Source organism: Nerophis ophidion, linkage group LG21 (assembly GCF_033978795.1).
Source record: "Nerophis ophidion isolate RoL-2023_Sa linkage group LG21, RoL_Noph_v1.0, whole genome shotgun sequence".
NCBI classification, from domain to species: Eukaryota; Metazoa; Chordata; class Actinopteri; order Syngnathiformes; family Syngnathidae; genus Nerophis; species Nerophis ophidion.
The window spans coordinates 44,281,635-44,300,296 of record NC_084631.1 but is presented as its reverse complement, the minus strand read 5'-3'; the positions used below and the strand labels follow the sequence as shown (position 1 = coordinate 44,300,296).

The window sequence follows — 18,662 nt, the reverse complement described above, 5'->3', positions numbered from 1 at the left end:
CTATGAAGGAATGACAACAACATGGTTGAAGAGGAGTTGTTGGACATAAATAGCAAACCATGTAAAAAAATACACATATATTTATAAAGACATAATAGATGGAGGCATGGGTTATGTAACCACCAGGAATGAGAGAAACCAGTGGGTGGGTGCTGGGCTGCAGGTGCAGGTGCAGGTGCAGGTGCAGGTGCAGGTGCAGGTGCAGGTGCAGGTGCAGGCCCTGTAGGACAACTGACTGCTTTTAACTGGCTGACCTTACAAATAAGCTGTGCTTTGGATCCAAATCCAGTCAAGTCATGCAGAAAAAAGACGAGTGGAACGAGAGGGAAATGTTTGAGCTTGTTTTATTTCGACAGCAATGGCTTATTTTTGTCTAATCAACTCAATGCTTATTGATTTTCCACTGGACAAAAATCTCGGGATGTATCCGGCTGGTCGGTCGCATTTTTTTTTCGTGAAAAACGTTGCCGATTAATACATTCGTTTTTTATTTTTACTCCCCCGGTTGACAAGTGGCTAGCAACAAATGATGAGTCTCCATCCACAGTGTGGAGCCGCTTCTCGAAGCTAACACCAGTTGCCTCCGTTACGGCAAAAAAACTGAATTTCTTTGTATTTGTTAGAATAATTGTTTTTACATTTTCACAAAAAACTTTGTATTACATTGTGTTCCGGACAAGAAGACAAAAGGCTGAAACCTTCCAGGGAAGGAGGGAGGGAAAGTCAAATAAAGAAGGAGGAGTCCGATCTTGGGTCAGAGTGTGGTGCAGGACTGTACAGAGAGTGTACAGTGGCCATGTCTCTCCTCAGATCTGAGTCCAAATATAATTCTGTCTCTGTTTGATTATTTGCCTTTTGTCCTGTTTAATAGATGTCGTCAGTTTTTGAACCAGACATCTTCTTAAGTATCATTGTCAAGTACTATTATCACTGGAGGACGAGGCTGTACATGTTGCACACAGACGCGGGGAATAAGTGTCAGAATAATTGCATCCGAGTTATCACAAAACTTTGTCTTGCCATGAGTTCTTTGGCGAGAGGACAATCAATCAATGTCAATCAATCAATATTTATTCATATAGCCCTAAATCACAAGTGTCTCAAAGGGCTGCTCGGTTCAGATCCCACATAAGGACAAGGAGAAACTCACAACCCGGTGGGATGTCAATGTGAATGACCGTGAGAAACCTTGGAGAGGACCGCGGATGTGGGTGACCCCCCCCCCCCCCCAACCCCCCTGTAGGGGAGACCAGACGCAATGGATGTCGAGTAGGTCTAGCATAATATTGTGAAAGTCCACTATGGACTGGACTCTCACTATTATGTTAGATCCACTATGGACTGGACTCTCACTATTATGTTTGATCCACTATGGACTGGACTCTCACTATTATGTTAGATCCACTATGGACTGGCCTCTCACTATTATGTTAGATCCACTATGGACTGGACTCTCTCACTATTATGTTAGATCCACTATGGACTGGACTCTCACTATTATGTTAGATCCACTATGGACTGGACTCTCACACTATTATGTTAGATCCACTATGGACTGGACTCACACTATTATGTTAGATCCACTATGGACTGGACTCTCACACTATTATGTTGGATCCACTATGGACTGGACTCTCACACTTTTATGTTAGATCCACTATGGACTAGACTCTCACTATTATGTTAGATCCACTATGGACTGGACTCTCTCACTATTATGTTAGATCCACTATGGACTGGACTCACACTATTATGTTAGATCCACTATGGACTGGACTCTCTCACTATTATGTTAGATCCACTATGGACTGGACTCTCACTATTATGTTAGATCCACTATGGACTGGACTCTCACACTATTATGTTAGATCCACTATGGACTGGACTCACACTATTATGTTAGATCCACTATGGACTGGACTCTCACACTATTATGTTAGATCCACTATGGACTGGACTCTCACACTTTTATGTTAGATCCACTATGGACTAGACTCTCACTATTATGTTAGATCCACTATGGACTGGACTCTCTCACTATTATGTTAGATCTACTATGGACTGGACTCACACTATTATGTTAGATCCACTATGGACTGGACTCTCACACTATTATGTTAGATCCACTATGGACTGGACTCTCACACTATTATGTTAGATCCACTATGGACTAGACTCTCACTATTATGTTAGATCCACTATGGACTGGACTCTCTCACTATTATGTTAGATCCACTATGGACTGGACTCACACTATTATGTTAGATCCACTATGGACTGGACTCTCACACTATTATGTTAGATCCACTATGGACTGGACTCTCACACTATTATGTTAGATCCACTATGGACTAGACTCTCACTATTATGTTAGATCCACTATGGACTGGACTCTCACACTATTATGTTAGATCCACTATGGACTGGACTACCATAATGGATCCTACCAGGCAAAAGACTTGTAAAATTCCACTGTGTAGGATGGTCAACAAGGTCTTTTTCGTGGACGCCCCTGCTTATTTCAGCAAGGCGATGCCTATCCGTGAGTTACAACAGCGTGGCTCCATAGTAAAAGAGTGTGGGAACTAGACTGGCAGAGACCACATGCCTGAGTTTGTCTGGATATGTCTCAATCTTGCCGGATTTTCATAGGCAAGGTTTTGGGTTTGATTCCTGAGGAGGGTTGCGTCTGGTAGGACGTCCAAAACCAGCCATCTTCCCCCCGAGGCGAGTCCTGATCTTCTGCACTGGAGAATAACAATCAGCCAAAATGTGTACCAGCAAATCTTGTTTTCCTTCGGTCTAACCACGTGGTCACGGCAGACCGGAACAACCGTTTAACGGTGACGCCTGCCGGAAACGAAGACCCTGCGACGACAAGACCCATTTCTTCCCTCCTTGATGATAGGAAAATGCTGACAAGGACGAGGTCTGGGTGCCTCGGGACCTAAACAAAGTGCGGGTCGGTCTTCTGAGCGCACGCCACATCTCATGTGGTTCTTGCGGAGGCAACGTGTTCAGTCCTGTTTCTGCCGCACCATGCATGAAGGAAGCCTGCATTCCTGAACTCTGCAGAGTTGCTCCTTTGTTCCGCCTTAATCAACTGTCAACAAGTCCACCGCACCAACCGGCTGCTGGAGAACAGCTAGTACCCATCTACCAAAAACACCCCCAGGATCTGACTAACCAGTTAGTACTGATCTACCAAAAACACCACTCGCCTGTGCATCAGTTGGGGACATCTCAGCGCTGCTGACCTGTCTCCGCTCGGGATGGTCTCCTGCTGGCCCCACTATGGACTGGACTCTCACACTATTATGTTAGATCCACTATGGACTGGACTCTCAGACTATTATGTTAGATCCACTATGGACTGGACTCTCACACTATTATGTTAGATCCACTATGGACTGGACTCTCAGACTATTATGTTAGATCCACTATGGACTGGACTCCCACACTATTATGTTAGATCCACTATGGACTGGACTCTCAGACTATTATGTTAGATCCACTATGGACTGGACTCCCACACTATTATGTTAGATCCACTATGGACTGGACTCTCACTATTATGTTAGATCCACTATGGACTGAACACTCACTATTATGTTAGATCCACTATGGACTGGACTCTCACACTATTATGTTAGATCCACTATGGACTGGACTCTCACACTATTATGTTAGATCCACTATGGAGTGGACTCTCACACTATTATGTTAGATCCACTATGGACTGGACTCTCACTATTATGTTAGATCCACTATGGACTGGACTCTCACTATTATGTTAGATCCACTATGGACTGGACTCTCACTATTATGCTAGATCCACTATGGACTGGACTCTCACTATTATGTTAGATCCACTATGGACTGGACTCTCACACTATTATGTTAGATCCACTATGGACTGGACTCTCACTATTATGTTAGATCCACTATGGACTGGACTCTCACTATTATGTTAGATCCACTATGGACTGGACTCTCACTATTATGTTAGATCCACTATGGACTGGACTCTCACTATTATGTTAGATCCACTATGGACTGGACTCTCACTATTATGTTAGATCCACTATGGACTGGACTCTCACTATTATGTTAGATCCACTATGGACTGGACTCTCACTATTATGTTAGATCCACTATGGACTGGACTCTCACTATTATGTTAGATCCACTATGGACTCTACACATTGGTTCTATATGTTGGTTTTCTGATGACAAATCGGTAAACATACACCAATATGGATATATTTTGTTTGATTCATTGATTGTTATTTAATTTAATTTATTTATTTAGGTTGGTTTCTTAGTCCACATGATGTCCACTTCCTGTTTCTTCTTCTTGTGTTATTTTCTGCTGATTCATGAACCAATTTTTCCACTTCGTCATTTTATGTCCACATGTCTACGAGAGTCACTTTCAGGGAAACACTGCCCCCGGTGTTTTGGCAGAGAACTGTGTGAAGGTCTCTGCGCGTGGTAGGTTCCCCTGGCGCTCACAGATCTCCGGCAGCCCGGTAGACAGGTTGGATCAAGTCTTTTATCGACCGGGTGATGGCTTGCTTTCCGGGAATGTCTAATTGGGACTTTCCAGTTCCTTTTTTGGTCTCTGTGCGTGTCTCCCTCGCTCTCTGGCTCCAACTCCAACATCGTGTCTCGCTCCGGCTGCTGCTAATAAAGGCGACGGGGGGTTAGATTATCAGTCCCAGCTGGGCAACCTAATCACCTGCCGCTGGCTTCGAGGCCGGGTTAATACACACCTTGCTACGCTGCAGGCCTGCAGACCACGCCCCCCCTCCACAAATTGCAAGTCCCACCTTCTGGTCCTGGGCTATGATATCAGCAAAGATCCAGTTTATTTGGAAGAAGAAAAGTTGACTTCCTGGCCGGAGAAAGACTGTGAAGCATCAGTCTGGCTGCACACAAAATTTGTAAAGATTTAGACTTGTTCTGCTTTCCAGCACGAGACTTCCATGTGAGTCTGATTTGAAGTGTGAGTCAAATCTGAAATGACTGACTTCCTGTTTGGCTCTAAGGTGTCACGGGGCCACCGGCACATTTGGAAGGAGTTCGGAGATTTTTGCTTTCCTGCGTTTTACTTCAGTATCTTAAATTTGTCTTTTTATAGTTTTATACTGTACGTTTGATTTGTAGGAGGATTTGTCCTACTAATGTCTGCTGATTTTCTGTTTCAACATGTTCTATCTGCACTTCTATTCAAATGTAATAATCACTCATTCTTCTGTAGTTTGGACACTTTAACCACAGTTGGTCGCTACATCTGTAAGTGCAAGTTAAAACTCTACCATGCAAAGCCAAAGCCATTTATCAACAACACCCAGAATCGGTGCCGGCTTCACAGGGCCCTAACTTTTATTTTTGTTCATGATAAAGTCTCATTGGGGCGACAGATAGAAAGATGCTTTAAAGCACAGGTGTCAAACTCACAGCCCGGGGGGGCCAGATGTGGCCCCCACTTCATTTTATTTGGCCCTGGAAATAATATGTATCAATAAAGTACTGTAACTTTTCTTACTAAATGTATTCTTTCTTTCTATTTTGGGAGAAAAAAGATAAATGTACTCCATGTCATCGCAAATGATGTTAACTTAAATATTGTCTAATTATGCAAAAATATAATCAAACCAATTTAAAATAGAAATAAATACTAATAATAAAGATTTTAAAGCAAGTTATCCATCAAAGTGTGAAATTTTAAAAGTAGCAATAGATTTCATGTCATTTACAATTGTGAATTTACTGTGTTTTTTTACAGCATTTTTCTCTAAATAAAAAACATTACGTTTTTACTGTAACAAACTGTGATGTCGTTTTGGAATTTACAGTAATACACCGAAAACTTGTTGTTGATTTGCAGATGCCAACATTGTACTGTAAAATTGCTGTTTTTTTTATTTACAGTAAAAAAAAAAACAACTGTAAAATTTACAGTGAAATTCTGGCAACTAATCGGCCTTACACTACATTTTAATCCAAACAAAAAAACTGTACTTTTTTTTACTGTAATAAACTGTGGTGTTGTTTTGGCACTTACAGTAATACACCTAAAAACCGACAGTTGATGATTTGCGGCAGAAAACAAACAAACGGACAGCTCAAGTGCCAACATTTTACTGTAAAATTTTAGTTTTTTTTTTTTTAATTTACAGTAAAAAAACAAGTGTAAAATTTACAGCAAAACATTTTGGCAACTGAGTTGCTTTTTTTTTTTAACCAAAAAAACAGCAGTACTGTTTTTCCATTTACAGTAATATACACTACATTTGGAGGCAAAATTATTACAACTTTCCATATTTTTTATACATTTTAGTTTTTTTTAAAAATACTAATAAAATGCAGACAAAAATTGTGTAATAATAGTATTCTAAATGTTGACATTTACAGCATTTTTCTCTAAATGAAAAAAACACAGCTTTTTTTTTACTGCAATAAAACAAGTAAAATGCAGTTTTTTATTCACAGTAAAAGAAAATAAATACAAATTTTACAGTAAAATTCTGGCAACTGATCTGCCTTTTTTTAACCATAAAAACAGCAGTACTGGTTTTCCATTTACAGTAATATACACTACATTTTGAGGCAAAATTGTTCCACGTTACCATATTTTTTATACATTTTAGTGTTTTAAAAAATATACCAATAAAATGCATACAAAAATTGTGTAATAATAGTATTCAAAAGGTTGACATTTACAGCATTTTTCTCTAAATGAAAAAAACATTACTTTTTTACTGTAACAAACTGTGATGTCGTTTTGGAATTTACAGTAATACACCGAAAATTTGTTGTTGATTTGCAGATGCCAACATTGTACTGTAAAATTGCTGTTTTTTTTATTTACAGTAAAAAAAAACAGCTGTAAAATTTACAGTGAAGTTCTGGCAACTAATTGGCCTTTTTTTTTTTTTTTTTACAGTAATATACACTACATTTTTATCCAAACAAAAAAACTGTACTTTTTTTACTGTAATAAATTGTGGTGTTGTTTTGGCATTTACAGTAATACACCTAAAAACCGACAGTTGTTGATTTGCGGCAGAAAACAAACAAACGGACAGCTCAAGTGCCAACATTTTACTGTAAAATTTTAGTGTGTTTTTTTTAAATTTACAGTAAAAAAAAAAAATGTAAAATTTACAGCAAAACATTTTGGCAACTGAGCTGCTTTTTTTTTTAACCATAAAAACAACAGTACTGTTTTTCCATTTGAGGCAAAATTGTTCCACATTACCATATTTTTTTATACATTTCAGTTATTTAAAAATATACTAATAAAATGCATACAAAAATTGTGTAATAATATTAATGAAAATGTTGACATTTACAGCATTTTTCTCTAAATGAACAAAACACAACTTTTTTTTTTACTGTAATAAAACAAGTAAAATGCAGTTTTTTTTATTTACAGTAAAAGAAAACAAATGCAAATTTTACAGTAAAATTCTAGCAACTGATCTGCCTTTTATTTAACCATAAAAGCAGCAGTACTGTTTTTCCATTTACAGTAATAAACTACATTTTGAGGCAAAATTGTTCCACGTTACCATATTTTTTATACATTTTAGTTTTTTTTTAAATATACTAATAAAATGCACACAAAAATCGTGTAATAATAGTATTCAAAATGTTGACATTTGCAGCATTTTTCTCTAAATGAAAAAAACACTACTCTTTTTTTACTGTAATAAAACAAGTAAAATGCAGTTTTTTTTATTTACAGTAAAAGAAAACAAATGCAAATTTTACAGTAAAATTCTAGCAACTGATCTGCCTTTTTTTTAACCATAAAAGCAGCAGTACTGTTTTTCCATTTACAGTAATAAACTACATTTTGAGGCAAAATTGTTCCACGTCACCATATTTTTTTATACATTTTAGTTTTTTAAAAATATACTAATAAAATGCATACAAAAATTGTGTAAAAATAGTATTCAAAATGTTGACATTTACAGCATTTTCTCTAAATGAAAAAAACATTACTTTTTTACTGTAACAAACTGTTATGTCGTTTTGGAATTTACAGTAATACACTGAAAACTTGTTGTTGATTTGCAGATGCCAACATTGTACTGTAAAATTGCTGTTTTTTTATTTACAGTAAAAAAAACAACTGTAAAATTTACAGTGAAGTTCTAGCAACTAATCGGCCTTTTTTTTTTTTTTACAGTAATATACACTACATTTTTATCCAAACAAAAAAACTGTACTTTTTTTACTGTAATAAACTGTGGTGTTGTTTTGGCATTTACGGTAATACACCTAAAAATCGACAGTTGTTGATTTGCGTCAGAAAACAAACAAACGGACAGCTCAAGTGCCAACATTTTACTGTAAAATGTTAGTGTGTTTTTTTTAAATTTACAGTAAAAAAAAAAAGTGTAAAATTTACAGCAAAACATTTTGGCAACTGAGCTGCTTTTTTTTTTAACCATAAAAACAACAGTACTGTTCTTCCATTTGAGGCAAAATTGTTCCACATTACCATATTTTTTTATATATTTCAGTTATTTAAAAATATACTAATAAAATGCATACAAAAATTGTGTAATAATATTAATGAAAATGTTGACATTTACAGCATTTTTCTCTAAATGAAAAAAACACTACTTTTTTTTTACTGTAATGAAACAAGTAAAATGCAGTTTTTTATTTACAGTAAAAGAAAACAAATGCAAATTTTACAGTGAAATTCTAGCAACTGATCTGCCTTTTTTTTAACCATAAAAACAGCAGTACTGGTTTTCCATTTACAGTAATATACACTACATTTGGAGGCAAAATTGTTCCATGTTATCATATTTTTTTATACATTTTAGTTTTTTTTAAATATACCAATAAAATGCATACAAAAATTGTGTGATAATACTATTCAAAATGTTGACATTTACAGCATTTTCTCTAAATGAAAAAAACATTACTTTTTTACTGTAACAAACTGTTATGTCGTTTTGGAATTTACAGTAATACACTGAAAACTTGTTGTTGATTTGCAGATGCCAACATTGTACTGTAAAATTGCTGTTTTTTTTATTCACAGTAAAAAAAAACAACTGTAAAATTTACAGTGAAGTTCTGGCAACTAATCTGCCCTTTTTTTTTTTACAGTAATATACACTACATTTTTATCCAAACAAAAAAACAGTACCTTTTTACTGTAATAAACTGTGGTGTTGTTTTGGCATTTACAGTAATACACCTAAAAAACGACAGTTGATGATTTGCGGCAGAAAACAAACAAACGGACAGCTCAAGTGCCAACATTTTACTGTAAAATTTTAGTGTTTTTTTTTTTATTTACAGTAAAAAAAAAAAACAAGTGTAAAATTTACAGCAAAACATTTTGGCAACTGGGCTGCTTTTTTTTTTTTTTTAACCATAAAAACAGCAGTACTGTTTTTCCATTTACAGTAATATAAACTACATGTTGAGGCAAAATTGTTCCATGTCACCATATTTTTTATACATTTTAGTTGTTTAAAAATATACTAATAAAATGCATACAAAAATTGTGTGATGATAGTATTCAAAATGTTGACATTTAAAGCATTTTTCTCTAAATGAAAAAAACATTACTTTTTTTTACTGTAATAAAACAAGTAAAATGCAGTTTTTTATTTACAGTAAAAGAAAACAAATGCAAATTTTACAGTGAAATTCTAGCAACTGATCTGCCTTTTTTTTAACCATAAAAACCGCAGTACTGTTCTTCCATTTACAGTAATAAACTACATTTTGAGGCAAAATTGTTCCACGTTACCATATTTTTTATACATTTTAGTGTTTTAAAAAATATACCAATAAAATGCATACAAAAATTGTGTAATAATAGTATTCAAAATGTTGACATTTACAGCATTTTTCTCTAAATGAAAAAAACATTACTTTTTTACTGTAACAAACTGTGATGTCGTTTTGGAATTTACAGTAATACACCGAAAACTTGTTGTTGATTTGCAGATGCCAACATTGTACTGTAAAATTGCTGTTTTTTTATTTACAGTAAAAAAAACAACTGTAAAATTTACAGTGAAGTTCTAGCAACTAATCGGCCTTTTTTTTTTTTTTACAGTAATATACACTACATTTTTATCCAAACAAAAAAAACAGTACTTTTTTTACTGTAATAAATTGTGGTGTTGTTTTGGCACTTACAGTAATACACCTAAAAATCGACAGTTGTTGATTTGCGGCAGAAAACAAACAAACGGACAGCTCAAGTGCCAACATTTTACTGTAAAATTTTAGCGTTTTTTTAAAATTTACAGTAAAAAAAAAAAAAAGTGTAAAATTTACAGCAAAACATTTTGGCAACTGAGCTGCTTTTTTTTTTTAACCATAAAAACAACAGTACTGTTTTTCCATTTGAGGCAAAATTGTTCCACATTACCATATTTTTTTATACATTTCAGTTATTTAAAAATATACTAATAAAATGCATACAAAAATTGTGTAATAATAGTATTCAAAATGTTGACATTTACAGCATTTTTTTCTAAATGAAAAAAACACTACTTTTTTTTACTGTAATAAAACAAGTAAAATGCAGTTTTTTTTATTTACAGTAAAAGAAAACAAATGCAAATTTTACAATAAAATTCTAGCAACTGATCTGCCTTTTTTTAACCATAAAAACAGCAGTACTGGTTTTCCATTTACAGTAATATAAACTACATTTTGAGGCAAAATTACTGCAACATACCCTATTTTTTTTTACATTTTAGTTTTTAAAAAATATACTAATAAAATGCATACAAAATTGTGTAATAATAGTATTCAAAATGTTGACATTTGCAGCATTTTTCTCTAAATGAACAAAACACAACTTTTTTTTTACTGTAATAAAACAAGTAAAATGCAGTTTTTTACATACAGTTAAAGAAAACAAATGCAAATTTTACAGTAAAATTCTAGCAACTGATCTGCCTTTTTTTTAACCATAAAAACAGCAGTACTGTTTTTCCATTTACAGTAATAAACTACATTTTGAGGCAAAATTGTTCCACGTTACCATATTTTTTTATACATTTTAGTGTTTTAAAAAATATACCAATAAAATGCATACAAAAATTGTGTAATAATAGTATTCAAAATGTTGCCATTTACAGCATTTTTCTCTAAATGAAAAAAACATTACTTTTTTACTGTAATAAACTGTGATGTCGTTTTGGAATTTACAGTAATACACCGAAAACTTGTTGTTGATTTGCAGATGCCAACATTGTACTGTAAAATTGCTGTTTTTTTATTTACAGTAAAAAAAACAACTGTAAAATTTACAGTGAAGTTCTGGCAACTAATCTGCCCTTTTTTTTTTTACAGTAATATACACTACATTTTTATCCAAACAAAAAAAACAGTACTTTTTTTACTGTAATAAACTGTGGTGTTGTTTTGGCATTTACAGTAATACACCTAAAAATCGACAGTTGTTGATTTGTGGCAGAAAACAAACAAACGGACAGCTCAAGTGCCAACATTTTACTGTAAAATTTTAGTGTGTTTTTTTTTTAAATTTACAGTAAAAAAACAAGTGTAAAATTTACAGCAAAACATTTTGGCAACTGAGCTGCTTTTTTTTTTTAACCATAAAAACAGCAGTACTGTTTTTCCATTTACAGTAATAAACTACATTTTGAGGCAAAATTGTTCCACGTTACCATATTTTTTATACATTTTAGTTTTTTTTAAAATATACTAATAAAATGCACACAAAAATCGTGTAATAATAGTATTCAAAATGTTGACATTTACAGCATTTTTTTCTAAATGAAAAAAACACTACTTTTTTTTTACTGTAATAAAACAAGTAAAATGCAGTTTTTTATTCACAGTAAAAAAAAAAAATGCAAATTTTACAGTAAAATTCGAGCAACTGATCTGCCTTTTTTTAACCATAAAAACAGCAGTACTGGTTTTCCATTTACAGTAATAAACTACATTTTGAGGCAAAATTATTGCAACTTACCATATTTTTTTTTTACATTTTAGTTAAAAAAAAATGCATAAAAATAAAATAGTGTAATAATAGTATTCAGTGTTAGAAGTGGCCAAACTACTGTGACGTGGCCCTCAGTGAAAACCACTTTGACACCTGTGGTTTAAATAATAATATGATATGCAAACATATTATTGTGCAGGACACTTTGCTTAATAACACAAATATGCTGAAGTTGCAGTCATTTCCAGGTGCATTTATTGCAGGTGAGTTGCAAAAATGTCTTTGTGTTATTAATGATTGTTGTGTAACCACAGCTGAAGTACTTTAATAGTTCCTAATCACCCGTGTTGTTGTTTGTTATTCATCAGCATAATTACAGGGGCAGGAAACATTCAGCACATTTGATTCTGTGCTCCCTCCTCCCTCCTCCCTCCAGCTGTGCTCATCATACTCTTATGCAAGAGTGCCCAACATTTAAGTCCATTAGTGAGCGCTTGAAGACCGTTTTTATTGGTCCTTGCCCGACACGTTTGGTGTGACGACACATCCACGCTCGCACTGGACTGCAAAGACAAGATATTTAACTTTACAACTGGCAAACTTTGTTATTTTTTTGGCAAATATTAGCTCATTTGGATGCCTGGCAACATGTTTCCTAAAAAAGCTGGCACAAGTGGCAAAAAAGACTGATGAAGTTGAGGAATGCTCATCAAACACTTATTTGGGGCGGCATGGCGTAGTGGGTAGAGCGGCCGTGCCAGAAACCTGAGAGTTGCAGGTTCGCTTCCCACCTATTAACATCCAATTTGCTGCCGTTGTGTCCTTGGGCAGGACACTTCACCCTTTGCCCCCGGTGCCGCTCACACTGGTGAATGAATGATGAATGAATGATTGGTGGTGGTCGGAGGCACAAACTGGCAGCCTCGCTTCCGTCAGTCTACCCCAGGGCAGCTGTGGCTACAGATGTAGCTTACCACCACCATTGTGTGAATGAATGATGGGTTCCCACTTCTCTGTGAACGCTTTGAGTATCTAATAATAGAAAAGCGCAGTATAAATCTAATCCATTATTATTATTATTATTATTTGGAACATACCACAGGTGTGCAGGCTGATTGTGAACAGGTGGGTGCCATGATTGGCTATAAAAGCAGCTTCCGTGAAATCCTCAGTCGTTCACAAACACTGGGGCGGCATAGCTCGGTTGGTAGAGCGGCCGTACCAGCAACTTGAGGGTTGCAGGTTCGATTCCCGCTTCCGCCATCCTAGTCACTGCCGTTGTGTCCTTGGGCAAGACACTTTACCCACCTGCTCCCAGTGCCACCCACACTGCTTTAAATGTAACTTAGATATTGGGTTTCACTATGTAAAGCACTTTGAGTCACTAGAGAAAAGCGCTATATAAATATAATTCACTTTGTCACCACTTTGTCAACAAATACCTGAGCAAATTGTGTAAAATGAACATTTCTCTACCAGCTATTGCAAGGAATGTAGGGATTTCACCATCTACGCTCCGTAATGTCGTCAAAAAGTTCAGAAAATTTGGAGCAATCACTGCGGTAGGCATGGTGTTCCTGGGATTAAAGGCCTCACCTTTTTCTCCTCCAAACATATTACTTGGTATTATGGCCAAAAAGCTCCATTTTTGTTTCCTCTGACATCACGTGGACAAAGATAAGACCTTCCGGTTCCAGAGTAGCAGTTGATGTGTGAGGGACGGCGTGGCGCAGTGGCAGAGTGGCCGTGCGCAACCCGAGGGTCCCTGGTTCAAATCCCACCTCGTACAACCTCGTCACGTCCGAGCAAGACACTTCACCCTTGCTCCTGATGGGTGCTGGTTAGCGCCTTGCATGGCAGCTCCCTCCATCAGTGTGTGAATGTGGAAGTAGTGTCAAAGCGCTTTGAGTACCTTGAAGGTAGAAAAGCGCCATACAAGTACAACCCATTTAATGTTCTCATGGCAGCCATCTTGTTTGTGGGTCACGTCAGCACATGCAATCACGCTCCAAATATTTGCTTTTGACTTTCCCCTGCCGTGCCTTACCTTGAACAAAGGTGTGGTACGGCTCACGCACAACACAACTACCATGTTGTTATTAGGCTGTTTGAGAACATAGTTCCTAGGACGTAAAACATTCATTTCAACGTAATCTCGCGTTAATGTTATAAAAGTGAAAGTTGAACATGGCCGCCTAATCCTCTTACATAAATATATTTGTGCTCCGGCCAGTTGAAATCCTGACTTGAACTCAATAAGTGACTCCACTCTAATCTTACTCCAGCTGGAAGTGGGCCCACGCACACACACTCTCACACACACACGCATCAACAACACCCATTGTCGTTAGGTGTGGATCGTGGGTCTGCAAAACAACAAACCGTAAAGCTCCCAAGTCAAACGGAATTTTTTCATAAGAATGAATGTGAAATGAAGTACTTAGTTACTTCCAGGTTTGAATTGTTTCTATGGTATCACTTTTATAGGACATTCCACGAGTCTTTGCTTTCCCTATGCTTTTTGTGCACTTCCCTGCTGCACTATTTTTTTTTTTTTGTTAATGAACACATTTTACCTGCACTTCACCTGCTGTCTCTGCGTCCTGGAGTCCGGACCAACAACACCATATATGTATACATATATGTGTATGTATATATATGGGGCGGCATAGCTCGGTTGGTAGAGTGGCCGTGTCAGCAACTTGAGGGTTGCAGGTTCGATTCCCGCTTGTGCCATCCTAGTTACTGCCGTTGTGTCCTTGGGCAAGACACTCTACCCACCTGCTCCCAGTGCCACCCACACTGCTTTAAATGTAACTTAGATATTGGGTGTCACTATGTAAAGCGCTTTGAGTCACTAGAGAAAAGCGCTATATAAAATATAATTCACTTCACTATATATATATACATACATGTATGTATATATATATATATATGTATACATATCTCTCTCTCTCTCTCTCTACCACCCTAGCTCCAACAGTGTGTCTCATCCCGGCTGCTGCTAGTAAAGGCCGCAGGTGATTAGATAACAAGGCCCACCTGGGCCATCCACTCACCTGTTGCTGTCTTCGAGGCCTGGTCCTGGCAAACACACCCCTCCACACTTAAAATCTATATTGTCTTTTGGAAAAAGGTTGTCGTAAACGATACTTCATTTTTATAAAAATAACAATAATACATGTGTGTTTATATGTAAATGTATTCATTTGTAAACATTTCTTCTTTCCTTCATGGGGCGGTATAGCTCGGTTGGTAGAGCGGCCGTGCCAGCAACTTGAGGGTTGCAGGTTCGATTCCCGCTTGTGCCATCCTAGTTACTGCCGTTGTGTCCTTGGGCAAGACACTCTACCCACCTGCTCCCAGTGCCACCCACACTGCTTTAAATGTAACTTAGATATTGGGTTTCACTATGTAAAGCGCTTTGAGTCACTTGAGAAAAGCGCTATATAAAATATAATTCACTTCACTATATATATATACATACATGTATGTATATATATATATATATATATATGTATACATCTCTCTCTCTCTCTCTCTCTCTCTCTCTCTCTCTCTACCACTCCAGCTCCAACAGTGTGTCTCATCCCGGCTGCTGCTAGTAAAGGCGGCAGGTGATTAGATAACAAGGCCCACCTGGGCCATCCACTCACCTGTTGCTGTCTTCGAGGCCTGGTCCTGGCAAACACACCCCTCCACACTTACAATCTATATTGTCTTTTGGAAAAAGGTTGTCGTAAACGATACTTCATTTTTATAAAAATAATAATAATACATGTGTGTTTATATGTAAATGTATTCATTTGTAAACATTTCTTCTTTCCTTCATGGGGCGGTATAGCTCGGTTGGTAGAGCGGCCGTGCCAGCAACTTGAGGGTTGCAGGTTCGATTCCCGCTTGTTCCATCCTAGTTACTGCCGTTGTGTCCTTGGGCAAGACACTCTACCCACCTGCTCCCAGTGCCACCCACACTGCTTTAAATGTAACTTAAATATTGGGTTTCACTATGTAAAGCGCTTTGAGTCACTTGAGAAAAGCGCTATATAAAATATAATTCACTTCACAATTCACTTCACTATATATATATATATACATATATGTATATATATATATACGTATACATCTCTCTCTCTCTCTCTCTCTCTCTCGCTCTCTCTCTCTCTCTCTCTACCACTCCAGCTCCAACAGTGTGTCTCATCCCGGCTGCTGCTAGTAAAGGCCGCAGGTGATTAGATAACAAGGCCCACCTGGGCCATCCACTCACCTGTTGCTGTCTTCGAGGCCTGGTCCTGGCAAACACACCCCTCCACACTTAAAATCTATATTGTCTTTTGGAAAAAGGTTGTCGTAAACGATACTTAATTTTTATAAAAATAACAATAATACATGTGTGTTTATATGTAAATGTATTCATTTGTAAACATTTCTTCTTTCCTTCATGGGGCGGTATAGCTCGGTTGGTAGAGTGGCCGTGCCAGCAACTTGAGGGTTGCAGGTTCAATTCCCGCTTGTTCCATCCTAGTTACTGCCGTTGTGTCCTTGGGCAAGACACTTTACCCACCTGCTCCCAGTGCCACCCACACTGCTTTAAATGTAACTTGGATATTGGGTTTCACTATGTAAAGCACTTTGAGTCACTTGAGAAAAGCGCTATATAAAATATAATTCACTTCACAATTCACTTCACTATATATATACATACATATATGTGTATATATATATATATATATACTTACATATATGTATACATCTCTCTCTCTTTTCTCTCTCTCTCTCTCTCTCTCTCTCTCTCTCTCTCTCTCTCTCTCTCTACCATTCCAGCTCCAACAGTGTGTCTCATCCCGGCTGCTGCTAGTAAAGGCGGCAGGTGATTAGATAACAAGGCCCACCTGGGCCATCCACTCACCTGTTGCTGTCTTCGAGGCCCGGTCCTGGCAAACACACCCCTCCACACTTAAAATCTATATTGTCTTTTGGAAAAAGGTTGTCGTAAACGATACTTCATTTTTATAAAAATAATAATAATACGTGTGTGTTTATATGTAAATGTATTCATTTGTAAACATTTCTTCTTTCCTTCATGGGGCGGTATAGCTCGGTTGGTAGAGTGGCCGTGCCAGCAACTTGAGGGTTGCAGGTTCAATTCCCGCTTGTTCCATCCTAGTCACTGCCGTTGTGTCCTTGGGCAAGACACTTTACCCACCTGCTCCCAGTGCCACCCACACTGCTTTAAATGTAACTTAGATATTGGGTTTCACTATGTAAAGCGCTTTGAGTCACTTGAGAAAAGCGCTATATAAAATATAATTCACTTCACAATTCACTTCACTATATACATACATACATATATGTATACATCTCTCTCTTTCTCTCTCTCTCTCTCTCTTTACCACTCCAGCTCCAACAGTGTGTCTCATCCCGGCTGCTGCTAGTAAATGCGGCAGGTGATTAGATAACAAGGCCCACCTGGGCCATCCACTCACCTGTTGCTGTCTTCGAGGCCTGGTCCTGGCAAACACACCCCTCCACACTTACAATCTATATTGTCTTTTGGAAAAAGGTTGTCGTAAACGATACTTCATTTTTATAAAAATAATAATAATACGTGTGTGTTTATATGTAAATGTATTCATTTGTAAACATTTCTTCTTTCCTTCATGGGGCGGTATAGCTCGGTTGGTAGAGCGGCCGTGCCAGCAACTTGAGGGTTGCAGGTTCGATTCCCGCTTGTGCCATCCTAGTTACTGCCGTTGTGTCCTTGGGCAAGACACTTTACCCACCTGCTCCCAGTGCCACCCACACAGCTTTAAATGTAACTTAGATATTGGGTGTTACTATGTAAAGCGCTTTGAGTCACTTGAGAAAAGCGCTATATAAAATGTTATTCACTTCACAATTCACTTCACTATATATATATACATACATATATGTATGTATATATATATATATACATACATATATGTATACAGCTCTCTCTCTCTCTCTCTACCACTCCAGCTCCAACAGTGTGTCTCATCCCGGCTGCTGCTAGTAAAGGCGGCAGGTGATTAGATAACAAGGCCCACCTGGGCCATCCACTCACCTGTTGCTGTCTTCGAGGCCTGGTCCTGGCAAACACACTTAAAATCTATATTGTCTTTTGGAAAAAGGTTGTCGTAAACGATACTTCATTTTTATAAAAATAATAATAATACATTTGTAAACATTAATTCTTTCCTTCATGGATCTAAACTTTACCGCTGCCGGTATTTTTTTCCCTATATTTTTATGGTAATATTTTCAGAATGAGTTTGTTCTATTTTTGGCCAAAGTAAGACAAAGAAAACAGTCTGAAGTTGTCTTTATTTTTTTTAGTTTTAATGCCATTAATTTTCCTCCCCTGTCCTACGCTAAAAACTCACCTCTGTTACTTTTTAATGAGTCACTTTTGCATGTGCAGTCACGCCAAACACACCTGATGAGCTCATATTTGAAACACTCTTTGCAAGGTTCACAACAAAAACATGGCTGGGCTAACGCAAACGAGGACAACATAGTGGTCTGGCAAGACTACTGTATGGTGGTGCTGGACTGCAATGAACGCTGTTCCTGGTTTCTGGTGGAGATGAGATGCAGGACTCTGCAGAAACCAGCTGGTGGGTTAAAACAGGTCACTTGATCAAAGGACGGAGCACCAGACCAGACT

At 37.1% G+C, this 18,662-nt stretch overlaps 1 long non-coding RNA gene across 1 annotated transcript; it reads right to left on the bottom strand.

Annotated features, from left to right (window-relative positions):
* Positions 1-3,637: 3,637 nt before the first annotated feature.
* Positions 3,638-13,916, bottom strand: LOC133539508 (uncharacterized). The gene is made up of 3 exons (XR_009803412.1): positions 13,571-13,916; positions 4,776-4,931; positions 3,638-4,683 (listed from the first exon to the last, which is right to left on the bottom strand). It is a non-coding gene; the product is annotated as an uncharacterized LOC133539508 (long non-coding RNA).
* Between the last annotated feature and the right edge of the window lie 4,746 nt (positions 13,917-18,662).